Source organism: Humulus lupulus, chromosome 1 (genome assembly GCF_963169125.1).
Source record: "Humulus lupulus chromosome 1, drHumLupu1.1, whole genome shotgun sequence".
NCBI lineage: Eukaryota > Viridiplantae > Streptophyta > Magnoliopsida > Rosales > Cannabaceae > Humulus > Humulus lupulus.
The window spans coordinates 89,975,749-89,993,977 of record NC_084793.1 but is presented as its reverse complement, the minus strand read 5'-3'; positions in this window follow the sequence as shown (position 1 = coordinate 89,993,977).

Below are 18,229 nucleotides of genomic sequence, written 5' to 3'. Positions count from 1 at the left end.
ATTCTTTTTTGCAAGTGTGACACATATAAGCACCATTTGTAGATTTAACATTTTTTAAGCAAATTTTGCATGAGACATAGAACTATCCAAATGAGTTGTCTATTTCTATAATTTTGCCTCTTAGAGTAACAATATATTCCTACAATGAAACAATTAGTATTTATTAAAACTATAGGACATAATGAATGAAGAATACAATAGAAAGGCAAGGGGAGAAAAAACCTTCAATTCACCACTCCAATCAGCTTGTAATAGTTCTTATATGGTCATCATGTTCACGAACATATCTTCCTCAAGAGTAGTCTTATTCATATTAGAACTCGCAATAGTTTTCACACCATTAGAGATGGTGGAAAATCTTTCGATTAATGATGTTACATAATCTATTTGAAGATTTATGTAAATTTTACCTGAACTTGTGGTAGAGAAGTTAACTTCACCTATTTACGGTAAATGTAAATTAACATATATATATTAAATTTTTAAATATTAAACATTGGGGTCTAAATAAATAATTACTTCGAACTTTTTTAATGGTTGTAGAAGTTACTATCACAATAAATGGACCACCATCTTTATTGTACAAATTTGGATTGAACGTCTCCCCCAAGTTTCCCCACAAAATAATATTTGATGTGACTGAACTATACATAAAATTTTACAAAAGTTAATGATGCAATAAATTAAAAAATATATATGATATTTAAAAAAAAATCTGCAATAACAAACATATATATATATATTTGTAATATTACTTTTATGCATTAACTTATACTTACTAATTTGTTAAAACTCTAATATCTCTTTTTTTCCAACCACTTCCAACAATCTCAATATCACCCACAGCACATAAACATCTAACAACATCTAAAACATGATAGAGAAATAAGTTAAAAATGTTAGAATATAAAGATGAATAATTTAAAATTAAAACTTTAAAAAATAACAAACATTAATAATTAAAGAACTTGAGAGGATTGTGTTATTATTAACACGCAAATCAATCAAATTTGGAGATATGAATTGGAATTCATTGATTGGAATGTTCACCATTCCTTCTTCTAGCCTCTTAAGCTTAGTTGAAACCAAAAAAATAATTTTATGGTCATTTGAAAGTGGTCTATACTGTCATGTGTTTGCAACAACTTTCAAATTATTTACACTATATAAAAAACCCTCACTCAATAAGTGCCTGAACTTAGACACTAAAATTTTCCTAATTGTTGCATGCATTAGATTAGCCTATGACAAAAACACACAATATATTAATTAAATATAAAATAATTGATAATATAAAGAAAGTTGAGAAAAGAAATTTTGATTCAACATTCTCATCTATAAAAATCATATCCATACTAATTAATTCCCCATTCTTCTTAGTATTGAGAGACTCTCACACTCTACAAACTCTGATTGTTATCATCCAATTATCTCTATCATTGTTTAAGTCGGAAAGAAAAGAATATTGCATTATGAATATGAAAATTGTAATTGAATGAGTTGAGAGAGAAGAAGAGAAAGAAAAAAATCAGAGTAAAAGAAAATATGAGAGTTATAGAGAAGGTTTAGAATATATATAAAATCATGAAGAAATATTTATATATAATATTATTAATTATTAATAATTAAATGGTAAAAAAATAAACACATGGTTACACCTTAATAATATCAGGTACTTCATATTTGAGATATTTATGATAAATAATGCTTAGTTCTTTTTTGTATTTTTTATAATTATATATTTATGAAGAATATATGTACTAAAACTATATACTTTAATTGTCACCAAAACTATACTTTAATTATATACTTTAAAACTATATTTAAAATCATATATATTTTGGATCAATTTAATTGAAAATTTGAAAGTTAGTTTTACATTAATTGTACTTTATATGAAATATGAACAAACCTTTCAAGAATAAACTGTAATACGTAAAACATCTAACCTAATACGTAAAGTTAGTTTTTATTAGGGAAATTTGAGTTTTAATGCAATAAGTGACACTCCGTTTGAAAAATACCCTATCTCTATAAGCCTCTCGTTTTGGTGCTACTAATGCCGTTACTACCCAAAATACCCCTGGCATAATTTTCTCAAACTCTCCGTATTCTCTCCCAAAATACCCGAACCAAGCAAACTTTGAAATCGATAGGCCTCGATTGAATCCGTAGAACCCAACCTTCATTGTCTTCCATGACCACGAACAAGGGCTCCCAAAGGGTGACGATCAGAGAAGGGGAAGGAGAAAACGTCGAGCAAGCCGACCAAATTTTTAGGAAACAACCTCAAAGAAAGCGAAGGTGAGGGATTTCATTTTTAATTTGCAATATGTGTATGTGCCTGGTTTTTTTTGTTGATTTTTGCTCATAGGATAGATCGAGGCTGGCAATGAAGAAATCTGGGTTTTTTTTTCGATATTTTCATGAAACTCGATAGAAATCGATAGGACTCGATAGTATAGGATGATGAATGGATTAGACTGTGCCTCGATAGGCCTCGATAGGAATCGATGGGACTCGATGATACAAGGCTTTGGAAATTTTAGAACCTACCTCGATATGAATCGATAGGACTCGATAAAACTCGATGAGACACGGCTTTGGGATTTTTAGGACCCACCTCGATAGGAATCGATAGGCTTCGATAGGACTCGATGATACAAGGCTTTGGGAATTTTAGAACATACCTCGATATGAATCGATAGGACTCGATAAGACTCGATGATACACGGCTTTGGGATTTTTAGGACCCACCTCGATAGGAATCGATAGGCCTCGATAGGACTCGATATGACTAGACTTTGGTTTTTTTGCCTTACCTCGATAGGCCTCGATAAGACTCGATAGTAACTCGATGATATTATTCTTTGTGATTTTGGAACCCACCTCGATAGGCATCGATAAGACTCGATAGAACTCGATTGTTTCTGCCTCGATAGTAACTGCCTTACCAGATTGTTTTACATTTTTAACATTTTTTTTGTTTTTTTTTTTCCAGATGCCTGAACTTATTATGCTGTTGGAGAAACACTTTCCTGGCCATGTCACTTATAGGGGTAGTGCCTACTTGGATACCCTTATAGAGCAGTTTAAGAGGCATGGTCTTATTGAAAGAGCACAGGCATGCCCGTTGGGACAGTTCTTTAAGGCAAAACCGTTTAGTTTTTCTGGGGTTCTGCTGCATCAGCTAATGTTGCGTAAGGTAGAAAGTAAGAAGCCTGAAGAGGGTCAGTTCTACCTGGGCAACACTCTATGTAGATTTGGTATTGCAGAGTTTGCCCTAGTTACCGGGCTAAATCTTGGGAAATCACTGTCCCCAGATGAATTGAAAGAGCATCTTTCAAGTGATCGGATCATCCATGAATATTTTAATGGTGATTCGAAGGTTAGTTTTGGTCAGTTGGAAGATGCATTGAAGGCCTCCACAAACCCAGAAGATGCATTTAAGCTGGGTTTGTGCTATTTGATAGAGGGGGTACTGAATGCCCCAGAGAAGACAACAACGATATGGGGAGATTCCCTGAGGATGGTTGAGGATATTGATTACTTTTTCAAGTATCCTTGGGGGAAGTTGTCATTTAAGAAGGTTAGCAAAGGCCTTCAAAAGGACATGAAGAAGCAATTGAAACACTATGAGGAGTAGAAGAAAGAGGGGTCAAGCAAAAAACAGAAGGAGGCGAAGTATAGTTTCAATTGCTATGCACCCGCGCTTCTTTACTGGGCTTTTGAGGCCATGCCTTCTCTCGGGAGTAAGTTCTGTGAGAACAGTGGGAATCAGATTCCGAGGATGCTCAGCTGGGCTACGAAGACTGATATCACTATTTCGACAGCTCTGTTGGTTCCTATATTCGCCAATCGTCGAGTAAGTTCCATTTTATCTTGTTAAATGTCGCAAATTAATTGATTAACAATTTATTTTATTAAAGTTTTTCTGACACATGTTATTCAACCATGTAGTTAGTGGTATTTTCCATGTTGAAGCCACGTCCCGGTGAGGTAGTCTACTACCATAGCCTCCCAGAAGTTGATTCCAGGTTATTCCCTGAGTTGGAGGCTGGGACTGCAGTGGATGAAGTAGTGGTACCTGAGAAGGAGGCAGAGGAGCTAGCAGAAGTTGCAAAGGAAGCCTCCATTTTTTATGAGGATGTCCCGAGGGTTGAGGAGGGCACTTCACAGGCCTATGCAGCTTCATCTAGTCAGGTTGCCCAGCCTGATTATGAGCAATTGATGCAAAGGCTCAAGAGGGTTGAGGAGGGCCAGGCAACTTTACTACAGAATCAGACCAGGATCATGGCTCAGTTGGCGCAGCTGCTTTCACTGGTCTCAGGTCGATCCACCGACGTAAAATCAGATACAGAGTCTGATATCTTGCCTGCAGATTATGAGCGCGGTGATCAACCCTCCACTCCACAGGCCTAGACATCTGTAGCTGCCAGTGATGCATACAGTCCTAGTGTACGAGTACTGCAGGCCGAGGAGGCAGCTGGCCTTGAAGTTGTCAGGAAGAAACGTAGGCCCAAGCGTTTTGATGACTTCACCGACCCAACAAAAAAGATCAGACTAGATAAATAGGGGCTAGTTGTTGAACCACTGAGGAAGTGTGACCCACAACAAGAGAAGAGCTTCCATAAGTGGATCATCGGGAAGATCGACAATAAGAGAGACCGCAACATGTATACTAGGACGCACGGTGTGGCATGGTTCTTACAGTTGCACACAGTCCAGACTTGGCTTTGGGATTTGGTATGTAAATTACATTCATGTTTTCAATTCAATCTTAAAATATATTGATGGTACTAACAAATTTTTATGTTTTTTTAGTATATTGATGCCGCTTTGCACATGCTACGCCGCCGACGCCACTTTTACCATGCTGCATTTCGGCAGGATGCTGCGATCATGAACACCACCTTCCCCCAGGTGTGCCTAGGTCGTTGGAATCATTTCAGAGAGACCGGCACTAAGTATACATGGGACGACGATGTGCTGAGAATGTTGAAGGGCGATGATAATCAATTCCTTGTATCATGGCAAAATGTGAGTGAAGTATATTTTGCCTTGCACGTCGAGAAAGCCGCACATTGGATCGCCATTGAAGTCTCCATTCCAACGTGGTGCATCAACATTTATGATTCCAACCATAGCGTGCTCAATCCCACTCTGATGGAGGAAGCGATCAAGCCTTGGTGCTTATTGTTGCCTTCGTTGTTATGGTGTTCTGGCATGTTTGACGACCATGAGGACCTCCAGGTATATCTTGAGCAGAATGCAAAGCCTTTCTCATATTATCGTATTCCTCCAGAGGAGTGTCCTCAGACTAAGACAAGGTATTCCCCTATTTAATTAGTGGATTTTGAAATCTGAAAATTAAAGTTATTTTTATCTTCTATTGACACAAAATCGATTATATGCAGTGGGGATTGTGGTATGTTTGCCATCAAACATATCGAGCATCTGGTTGCCAGGCTACCACTCAATACTGTTATCGATGAGAACATCCAGCATTTCAGGACCAAGTGGTGTGTGGACCTGTTCTATCAGAATTTGGCCTCGTGATGCTCTTTACATTTTTGTCTTACACATCTTGTATAGTATAGCATATAGTTAGTTTTGTATATTATTTTTTATCAAACAATATTTTTTGAAAAAGTTATTAAATAAAAAAAATATTAAATTCACATAATGTGTCTATCCGACATTCAAACACACAAAGTATTAGAAGAAGTATTCCATATGATAAATGCAGCAAAATCAATTAAATAATTACATAACACAATATTTTAAATCCTAGCCTTACATGACTTCCTATTTTGCCCACTACCACCACATCTGCTACACTTACGTGGCTTGACAATCTTTTCCCCGTGTGAAGCTAGCGATTTGTCTTTCGCCTACCCACTTTCTGTTTCCTGGGCCTTCCTACAGGGGTTTTCTCAGCGGGGACGCCGACAACCGTATCTCTGATGTGATCAGGGATTACCCATTCATCCTCATTCCCAACAGGGTAAATAGTATCTTTATAAGTGTCCTTAAATGCCTCGATTCTATAATAAAGGGAACACAATGAGTAAATGTTTATGCTTCTTTTTCTAGCTGCAGCAAAAGCATGTACACAGGTGTACGCCCTAATTCTCCACGGGCTATTAGCGAGCTGAGATATGGCATAATTATATCAGCCACGTGGATGACCCGTACCTAGAGCTGCTGTTACCAGGTCCTACCTCTTTAGCTCGAGGTAACCAAAGGCTTGTTAAGATTACTAAGGAGTCGAGTCAGGAGTATGGACATCACGGGCTAAGAATACAATAAGCTCGAGGTACGAGCTTGAGTTGGCATCTGTGACCCCTTATACATTCAACCACGCAATGTAAACGTGCATATATCAGACATCACGTGTCTCATATATCCCTAAATTCTTGGACACGCAGCATAAACGTGCGTGTTCAGGCACCCACGACTGGGTTGGGTCGTGCGGCCCATTATCCCCCTTACCTATTGATTAGACCACACTTCACTTGTCAGGTTTTAGGAATTAATCATGAATGTCACAGAAGTGACATGATGGGTAAGAAGGTCACGGGATGACCCCCCTTGCCAACCCCCAGGTGCCCTCTCCTATAAATATGGAGACCCTGGGAGTTGCAAGGGGTTGGATTCTATGGTGTAAAGAAATACCCTATAAAGAATACCAGAAAACTAGCAATAATATTGGCTGGTGGAGTAGAAGGATTTTAACCTTTGAACCACCTAAAAAAAGTATTCGTATCACCATTTCATTTTAAGATCATTCATCTGTTACGGTTCATTACTTAGCACTAATCCCATTCTCTTATTCTATTAATTACCTGTTGGCGAAGAACCGCGTCAACAACAGGGTATCCCAATGGTTTGGAACATGCCACAAGAGCATGATTTTGTGGCCAAGTTCACCTCACCATCACCATTACCATCGACCACAAGAAATTCGTGATAACCAAGGACTTGGACATCTAAAAAAATTGCTTTATCACCTATTTGCTTCAAATCCTTTTCCATCTCAGGTGATAACACAGTTGTTGCTTTTGCAGCTCTTTCACGTCTATCTGCAAACCAAGACTGAAGAGTGAATCTTATGAATTCAAGAAAAGTGGCGACTGGAAAGCTCCTTGCCTCCTTGGTCTTATTGTTAAAGCTTTCTGCGTAGTTACTCATCATGATATTGTATCGGTTACCAGGAAAATAAGCACTACTTCACCTTTCAAAGCCAATTCCCTCTAGATATTAAGCAATGGGCGGATCAATTACCTTAATCTTGTCAAAGAACTTGTGAAATTCCGTTCTTCGAAATGCGTACGCTGCACATCCCATGATGTCTTACACGTGGTCAGTTTTGAATTTTGCCACAACATTCATACAGATATGATGGTAACATGCATCGTGATACGCATCTGGGAACACAAGCTCCAAAGCATGATTAATGCTTTTATGCCTGTCTGATACAAAAGCAAGGTTCTTAACGTCCCCTATGGCTTCCTTCAATTTTCTCATGAAATAAGTCCAAGAGTTATTGTTCTCACTGTCCACCAATGCAAACGTAATTGGAAACAACTGGTTGTTTGCATCCAACGCAACAACACAGAGCATGTGACCACCATACTTATTCTTCAAGAATGTGCCATCCACACAAATTACAGGACGACAGTACTGGAAACCACGCCTAGAAACACCAAGGGAAAAGAAACAATACAAGAAACGACCATTTCTGCTACAAAATCAGTAATTGTACCTAGGTTCTTATGCTCCAACTGACATAGGTATCCAGGTAACTTGGAGTATGATTCCTCAGGTGTCCCTCTGACATACATAAGAGTCTTTTCTCTGCATCTCCACGCCTTCTCATAGCTCATTTCGACCCCAAAATGGTGCTTCATGTCCTCCCTTATGTTGTTTGCCATGTACCGAGTACCATCGGTAGCAAATTTCCTCTTGATTAGGTGCCCAACAACCCACGGTGATGCTTGATGGTGTTCCTTATCTCGAATTTCTTGTGAGCAAGTGTGTACTTCGTTGTATACAGTAATCTCGAACATTTCAGATCGCATTTTTTTCTTACCCCTCAATCTCCAACCATAATCAGGATCCTTGCAGGTAATGTACCACACATCAGTCCCAGATTTCTTCACCATAAACTCAAAATTATTCTTCATCACAAATATGGATGCTTTGGTTTTCAATTCAAGCTTGTTCTGAAAGAACTTCCCAAGGTGCAATTCTCCTGAAGCTTTCCTGGTTGAGGAATGATGTTGATGTGAGGCCTCTATATCCTCTTTGGTGAACATGGGAGCACTCCATGTTCTACGATCTTCACCTAAGTCCAATGGAGAACTCCATCTAAAACTATCATCGGTTCTACTTGGACCTGGACGACTACTGCTGGTCCCAGGTGTTTGCCGGTCTTCTATTCTGCGCTCCTCATCTACCATAACATATGAACTCTGTGTTGGAAAATCTGCCCTAACATCTGGCCCACCAAGATCTGTTGCATCAGCAACAGGATCGTCATTGACATAAGGTTCGTAGCCATAGGGAACGTACTCCGCCGTGTCATGCACATATGAAGGATCTCTAACCGGGATATCATCATGGACTATGACATCTGGATTTGTCTCGGGAACACATGTTCCAACGTCACCTTGAGTTCCTTTGAAACCATGACATGGAGGAGAAATGTTCTCTTCGAATCGAACTTCTTTATTAACGCTGGCAGAAGCTGATGCATTTCTTACACCTCCCTTCTTAATCAATGTGACACATAGAGGAATGAGCTTCTCTACAGATTTCGATGCTAACCCAATGAATGCACGCACATGCCTATCATTTTTTATAATGGTAGGTTTGACGGATTGTGATAGGCATGTGTACGGGACCTCAATTTTCAAGTCATGCACACATTTATCCACTTCAAGCTCATCGTACAGAATGTCAAGCAGTTGCTCATATGTCACACCCTTCTCCACGGGCAGAACTTGATTTTCAACATCTCTGAAAATCCAATCCCTATTTTCGAGTTCACAAACACCATTGAATGCAACAAATACGGAAACAGTCGAATCTGCAAAAAAAAAAAACAAAAAAAAGGTCAAAAAGTTAAACTACAACATAAAACAGAAAATATCGATTTCTATCAATATATGTCGAGTCCTATCGAGGTCACACATATCGAGTTTTATCGAGTACAGTCGAGGACTATCGAGGAAAAAAATCTAATAAAATTCTTATACACCTATCGAGTTTTATCGAGTACAGTCGAGGACTATCGAGGCAAACAATCCAATTAAACTCTTATACACCTATCGAGTTTTATCGAGTACAATCGAGGCAAACAATCCAATTAAACTCTTATACGCCTATCGAGTAAAATCGAGTACAATCGAGTTATTAAATCCAATTAAACTCTTATACACCTATCGAGTACAATCGAGTACCATCGAGGTCCTAACATCCTAACACTATCGAGGCACGTCGAGGTCCATCGAGGACCATCGAGCCAGCATGCATGCAACACATCGAGACCTATCGAGTTTCATCGAAACTCATCGAGGCAGGAAAAAAATTCAGAAAAAAACGCACGAAGTATCCAAAATTCATTCCGTGAAAAATTGCAGTAAAACATGAAGGCATACACATATCTGTTCGAAATAAGACAAGTAATGTAACCAGACAAGTTTCCTCACTACATATAACAAATATATACTTACCCATACGATTTTTTCCCCTAGATCCGAAATCCAAAATAAAGTTTCTTGACTTGAAAGGACTCACAACTTGCCCCTAGATCCGAAATGCAAATTAATGGTGGCCAGCTTTTTTTGTGTGTACGAGAGTTTGAGAGATAGAGAGGGAAAACATAAGAGATAGAGAGTGAAGACTATGAGAAAAAGAGAGTGAAAATTATGCCAGGGGTATTTTGGGTAGTAACGACATTAGTAGCACCAAAACAAGAGTGATATAGTGATAAAGTATTTTTCAAATGGAGTGTCACTTATTGTATTAAAATTCAAATTTCCCATTTATTATTAACAAAAAAATAAGTAAAACTATAATATATATATACGAAAGTTGGGAAATGATAAAAGTGTTGCATTAATTGCATTAATTATACATATTAATTTATATACATATATATATAAAAGAGAGTTTTAAGAAGGGGTAATTTAATTAATATTCTACTACACATTATAAAATTGTGTATGTATATATGAACAATTAATATGTATAATTAATGCAAAAATTTTATCCTTTCCCAACTTTCATGTACGTAATTTTATAACGTGCAGTAGCGCACAACAAGTACAATCATTATTATTAAAAATGATATTAATTGTAATGCAGTCAAAAAATATCTTATACAAATATTTTATTAAAATTTTTGTAATGTTATTATCTTATTTAAATTTTTGTAAGTTTATTAGGTCTTAAAATCAAAGATAATGTATATGAATTTAAAAATTAAAAAAAAAGATAATGAATTTTGTAAATGAATTAAAAAGTTAGATTAATGAAGAAAATAGAATTAGTGCTTTGAAGAGATTGTAGAGTGCACATAATCTCCTTGAAGTACTACTTTATATATATATATATATATATAGATAGATTAGTTTATATTTTTAATAATTTTTAAAACATAATTTAATTTTTAGAATCATGAAAATTGAATAATTTGATTTTATTAAGGACTTTGATTCTAATGATATAATTTTTTTAAAATTTTAAAGTATCTATGTTTATATTTTATTCTTATTTTGAGTTAAAAAATAAAATTAAAAAGTGTGATTTAGATTTTTATTTTAATAGATTATTATTTTTTAATTAAGAGTGTCAAAGATTTTTTAACTTTTTAAAATAATAAATTATATATATTTTTTTTTACTATATATAAAATTAAATTATTTACTAATAGATAAATGTGCACTTAAATGTGGAAAGAATTTTTAAAATTTTATATATGGTTTATATAAAAAGAAGTGTAGAGAAAAAAAAATGTAAATAAAAGCACCCTTAACATTATTGCTAAATGAAAATATATTAATGTACAATTACAGTCCTTCATTTACGAACAATTAGACACTATCCAATCTCTACTATATAACTACTTTTAAGTTGCTTGATTTATTCGAATCATTGATTGTAGACAAAATTATTTCCTATTAAGTCCGGCCCTATGTCACTATCAAATCTTTTTCAACAAAAAAGAATCTATCAGAATTTAAAAGTCGGAAAAAAGTTATGTCAAACAACTTCTGAGAAAAATATTGATGTGTTTTTGTTCATAATGTTATTTTTTTAATCATGTTATCGTTTTTCAAATGAGCATATACAGGGATTGTGAAGATGGATATTCTTTATCTCTGTTGTTTACAGAGAGTGGCATTATTTTGTTTTGAACTCAAATGTCTCATTTTGTGTATAATCCAAAACAACTTAACTGTCATTTTTTGTGTACACTGACAAAAATATTAGTGTTGATAAACTAAGATTATATATTCTAAATAGATAATGATATGATTAAAAAGAGGAGAAGTACATAAGCATGGGTAAAAGTAGATTAGTTTCTATATTTATGGATAAAAAATTAATGCCACAAAATATAGTAATTTTTGCAAAAAAAAAAAAATTTAAACCTAGGAATTTCATAAAATATAAAAAAATAAATTACCATATTATTACACAAAACTCTATCACACTCTCTCATCCTCTCCTCACTCCCTCACAACACCTCTCTTCATTTTCTCCTTTCTCACTCTCTCCTCCTTTACTTGGTTCATTCTTCTCAGCCCTCCACCGTCGACACAGCTCCCCACCCCCACGACAATGGTGTAGCTCCACTCCCCTGTGGTTCTTCTTCTTCTTCTAGTTTTAATATTATTCTTTTTATTGTTCTTCTTCTTTTTCACATCCAATTTTGCATTTTAAATCTGATTTTGTACTTTAGATCTGATTTTATCTTCTTCCAGCCCTAACTGTAATCGATTAGCATCACAATTTGTTTAGGCTTGTTCAAATCTGATTTTTTTTCTTCAAACTTGTTCAAGTAACCAGGTACCATGGCGATTGATTTTTTTTATTCGTATTTGATTTTTTTTTTCAGACCTAGCTGAAATCAGTTACGATAACGATCAATTTATATATTTTTTTGTTTAGATATGATTTTCTTTTCACACATAACTAAGTAACCAGGTACCATGGTGACTAATTTTTTTTCTTCAGATATGATATTTTTTTAAAACATAGTTGTAACCAGTTATGATTATGATTAGTTTATATCTTTTGTTAGGATTTGATTTTTTTCCCAAGTCTGGATAAGTAACCAGTTACCATCGCAACTAGATCTTTTTTTTCATATTTATTTTTTTCAAATCTAGTTGTAACCAGTTACCATCACAATCAATTTAATTTATTTTGTTCATATATATATATTCTAGATCTGACTAAGTAACCGATTACAATTCAATTGGTATTTTAATACTGGTACATTACTAAAAAAAATCAAAACTATTTTTATAGTTGTAACCAGTTACCACCACATCACTTAAATAATAAAAATGTTTTTGATAGTGGTAACCGGTTATCATACATCACTAAAAAAAATTGACAGTGGTCTACGATTACTACCACATCAAATAAAAAAAATCGAAATTATTTTGATAGTGGTAACAGGTTACTACGGAGAAAATATTGAAGAAGATAAAAATGGAAGAAAATAATAAGAAGAAATGGGAATAAAAAACATGGTGAAGAAGGTCTTAGTTTTTGTTTTTTAAAAAATAATGTAAAATAACATTTTTATAAAATATGAATAATAAAAAATATTACAAATAGATTAAAATTATAAAAATAACCTCAAAATATATTAAAACTAGTTACTAAAATTGTATAAAATTAGAATATGGTATACAAATAAAATATTACAAACATATGGGAAAAAATTCCCATAAAAATGTAAAAAAAAAAAAAATTCCATAAGAAACTTGAGAAAAAAAAAACTGTCATATTTTTCAAAGTTTAAAAAAAAATCTTATATTTGGTGTAATTTTCTCTAAAAACAAGAGTGTGAGAAATATACACTTTGGGCCTGTTTGCACAACTTTTAGAAAATCTAAAAGTTGCCTTTTGAAAAAGTTGTGCAATAAATGTGTTTAGTAAACAGTCAAAAAACAACTTATTGAAGAATTTATGAAGAATCTACAATTAAAAGTTAAAGCTGACACAACTTATTTTTTAGCTTTTTGAAAAAAAAATCCTATAAATGTATTTTTTCATCTAAATATATATATATATATTATATATTACTCAAAATAAAAATATTTAAAATTAATTAATGTGATAATAAAATAAATAATATTTAAATCTTAAATATTTTTTAGATATATTTAAATATTTTTTATTTTAGTAATTTTAAATGAACAAACCACTAATATAGAGTTTATTATATACTATAATATTATTTTTTGCATCTCATAGTAATTTTAAGTTATAATTTATCAAACACGTGTCAATTTCGTATTTTAAAAAAAAATAAAAAAGAGAATAATTATAATTTTAACATGTTTAAATATATACAATATTTATATTGAAATCTATCAAGTATGTTTAGTATCTGTAAATTTATTTTAATAAAATAAAATAAATATGACATTTATTTGGTCTTTTAATATTTTACAACACTTTAATCATACATACATATATATATATATATATAGTTTACCAAGCACTTTGATACAACTTTTCTAACTCTCACCACTTTAAAATCTGTAATTTAACAAACATTAAATAATTTTTCCCCACAATATAGTTGCAGCTGCTTTTCCCCACAGCACAACTACAGCTGTTTTTTCCCACAACACAGTTGTACCAAACTGACCCTTTGTCATCTTCACTCGTAAAGTAAATGTGTGCTATAATCTTAGACTTTCAAGAAATGTAGTCTAATAGCTACATGTGTAAAGTATAGCAAAAAATCCTTAAAATACTACTCCTATCACATGATGACTCCATTTGGCTAAGCTTATATAAGCATTTTTTTAGCTTCTAGAATTAGAAAGGTCCTTTTGGAGGTGTTTGAGTAAAAAATACAAAAGTTCTTTTTTAATTTAGAAGTCCTTTTGGAACTTTTGAGAAGTTGCTTTCTAAATTAAAATAATTTTATAATTCCTAATTGAATAAATATCATTTTTGCCTCTTGAACTTTTAATAGTACCAGATTGTGCCCCCTAAAATATACGGTCTGTTAAAATTTCCCCATGAACTATTGACACTATCAAATCGTGCCCATGTTACCATTTACATAAAATAATTAGCATTTTTACCCCCCAAACTTTGACAATTACAACATTGTGCTCCCTTTAATTATAAAAATTTTAAATCTATTTTTCTAATTAATTCTTAAAAAATTAAAAAAAATCAATAAAAGAGTAAAATTATTTAAATACATTTAAGTTTTAAAATATTTTTTAAAAGAAAAATTAAATTGTTACAAATAAAAAAAAACATATTCTCTTCTTTTTTAATATATATTTTTAAAATCACTTTCTATTCTTTTATTTTTTTCCCAATGTTTTTAATTAATTAAGTTTTATATATATTTTTTAAATTAGTACATTTTAAATTTACAATATTATATATATATATTAAAATTTTAAAATAATTTTAGGGGGAAAAATGAAAGAATAGAAAGTAATTAGAAAAATTAATAAAATAGAATAAAGAAGAATAAGGAAATATGTTTTTTATTTTAATTGTAACAATTTATTTTCAAATATATATATTTTTTAAAGTTAAATGTATTTAAAAGGAATCTTAAATCATTTTAGTCTTTTATTGAATTTGTTTAATAATTTTTCTTATATTTTTTAAGAACTAATAGAAAAATAAATTTTTATAATTAAAAGGGGTACAATTTGGTGGTTGTCAAAGTTTGGGGAGTAAAAATGCTAATTATTTTATGCAAATCATAACAGGGGGCATGATCTGATAGTATCAATAGTTCATGGAAAAATTTTAATCGACCGTATATTTTAGGGGGCACAATCTGGTAGTGTTAAAAGTTCAAGGGGCAAAAATGCTATTTATTCTTCCTAATTTACTCATAAAATATTTTTTTATTAATATCCAAACACTTTGAAAAGAACTTTTCATTAAAAAGATCTTTATGTAATAGCAGGGCCGACCCTAGGCATAGGCGGGTCAGGCTTGTGCCTAGGACCCCCAAATATAAAGGCCTCATTTTTAAAAAATGCTATTTTTTGTATACAAAAAGTCCTTATAATTTTACAAAAATACCATTTTATATATCAATATTGTAAAAATACCAAAATTTTCCTTGGGCCCCCAATGCTCACGGGTCGGCCATGTGTAATAGTTACCCAAACATAAAAAATAAGCCACAACTATTACTTATCTTATACTTTCAATCTGACTTAGCCAAACGAGACCGATGTGTAATAACTCTGATATAGTAAACACATATATTTCTCCATATTTAGTTATATACTATTCATCCTTTAAATTTATTTAATTATTTTGTTTTATTATTCTTTCCTTCTTTCTCTTCTCATCTTCCTTTATTTAAATAAATAATATTTAAATGTTGTAAAGAAAAAATATAGAGAAGCTCATGTATATTGTAATATAAAAGTTTTAGATAAAATAAAGAGAAAACAATTTTGGTGATATATTTTGAAGGATAGAGTAGAGTGTGAGTACTCTAGAGCACCCCCAATGGAGGATCTACTCTATTTATTCAAATACATCACCAAAACATTAATTTTTCTATTTTACATCAAACATTTACATAACACCATACATCACATTTTTTATTTCTTCTCTATATTTTCTCTACATGTACATCACAGAGAGTCTACATGTAAATATTATTTTTTTATTCATTAAAAATACTAAAATAGGAAAAAAAAAAAAGAAACAAAATAAAATATAATATAGAAAGAGAAAGAAAAAAATAATAAAATATTTTTAACTCAATAAATAGTTGTCTCTGCATGTTGAGTAATACTATTCATTAAGGTAAAAAATGTATAAAATAGCTCAAATTTAGCTCACCCATCAAAAGCTCATTTTTATCATTCTTCTCTATATTTTAAAAAGTTAGCTAGTTCATTTCAACGATTGTGAGTTCTCTTAAGTAGTTTGCAAGTTAAATAAATCACTTTTTGGTTTGAAACAAGCTTCCAATGGTATTATAGGCTCTCAAGTTGCTATTTGGGAAGAAATTTTTTCTCAGTCAACCATAGACAATTCTTTGTTCATAAAATAAAGTTATAGAATCTTTAGATTAAATACTGTTAGTACGGTTCACTAGTATTGTGAATACAAGTGACCTAGATCCGGGTCACTAGTGTAGTAGGACACTTTAGTGAATGTACTTTATATATAGTGATATATAGAACTGGACAAAATGTGATTTGTTAATACTTGTTTAAACATTGTTTCATAGTATTAATCAAACACATCAAACGATGATCATATACACGATGATCTTAATCTTGATGTTACTATGAACTTCTATATATGTCATTTGATCTTTTGATTCATGCATTAAGGTTTGTCAAAATGATCAGGCTAAGAACAATTGTTTTGTGGACTCAATAATATATATGGCTGGGGACATAGTTCCCTATTAGGTTGACTTTTGGAACTGGAAATGTTATGAGCGCTCACGTCGCAAACTTGATGTGAGACAACCTTCACTAGTAAAGTCAATGGTACTCTAGGAACAAGATATAGTTAAAACGGTAAAACGGTAATTTTATTCCCTTTTAATTATGAACCATTAATAGAGGATTAACGTTGTATGTAATGATTATATCAATTGACACTTTATTCTTTAGTAAAGTACTTTGTAAATATATGTCTATAATTATTAAGAGTTCAATCTCATATTTATAATGGAGTAATCATGAGATTAATAAATATAATTATTAAATCAAAGAGATTTGATTAATAATCTAATATTTATTGGAGCTTGATATTATAGGTCCATAGGTCCCCAAGGTGGCTCTATCAACACCATATCAATGAAAGAGTTGATACAATGGTAAGACTGTAATTTGGAAATTTGAGAAGAATTATATTTTTCGAGTCAAATATACAATTGTATGATAATTGAGGTTGAATAATTAATTTTTAATTAATTATTAAATTTTAAAAAATATATTTATTAATTTAAATATAGAATTTCGAAATATATATAAATAAATAAATTAAAATTTGAAATTAATTATTTTATTTGAGTGGGAGAAAATAAAATTGGTAAGTCAAAATAGTTTTTGATTTATTGATTTTTTTAAAAAAGATGATGATGATGATGATCATCAATTTGAATTTTGAATTTAAAATTTAAATTTTGAAATATGGTTGTAGTCTTTTTCTTAAAAAGAGAATACCATATTTTGTGGGGATGATTGATTTTAAATAAATAAATAAATAAAAGAAAAATGCAGTATTCCCTAAAACACGCATGACACAGTCCAGGGACCGTGCCATGCGTGTATGACAGTACTGATAAAGTATCAGTATTGTTTTTATTTTATTTATTTAATTAATTAATAATTTAAAAATAGATTTTTTCAAATTTGGTAAGTTGGATATTACCTAAATCAATTCCTATAATCAATATGATTATGAATAATAAAGTAATATATAATCTCTAATATATATTATATGATAATAAGAAACAAGAAGGTGGTGATTTAGAAAAAGTTTTAGAATATGTCAGACAAGAAATAGTCATCTTCATCTTTTATTCAAACATTTCTTAAGCCATAATCCAAGTTCTCATGTGTTGAGATAAACTTGTGATTTTTAAATTACAAACTTTTGTTCTCTATGTGCCCACACACATCTTGAGGTGTAGAGAACACTTTGGAAGATCGTGGTTTGAGTACTCAAAACGTTGGATAAGAATATCGTTATATATACGAAAATACTCAATAATACTGGATAGGCTTCAAGAGGTTAATATTTATGTTCTTGAATATTTGTATATATATGTGCATATGATATATATAAGTATGTGTATAATTATATATATGTTGCATGATTAATGACATTGCATATTAATGGTTTTTGTCTGGATGTTATTTTGAACATATAAATTGTTTATATAAGAGATGGAATTTTTTTTGTGTTTATAAATTGGGCCCACCATACTTTTTCGTTGTGCACTCTAATT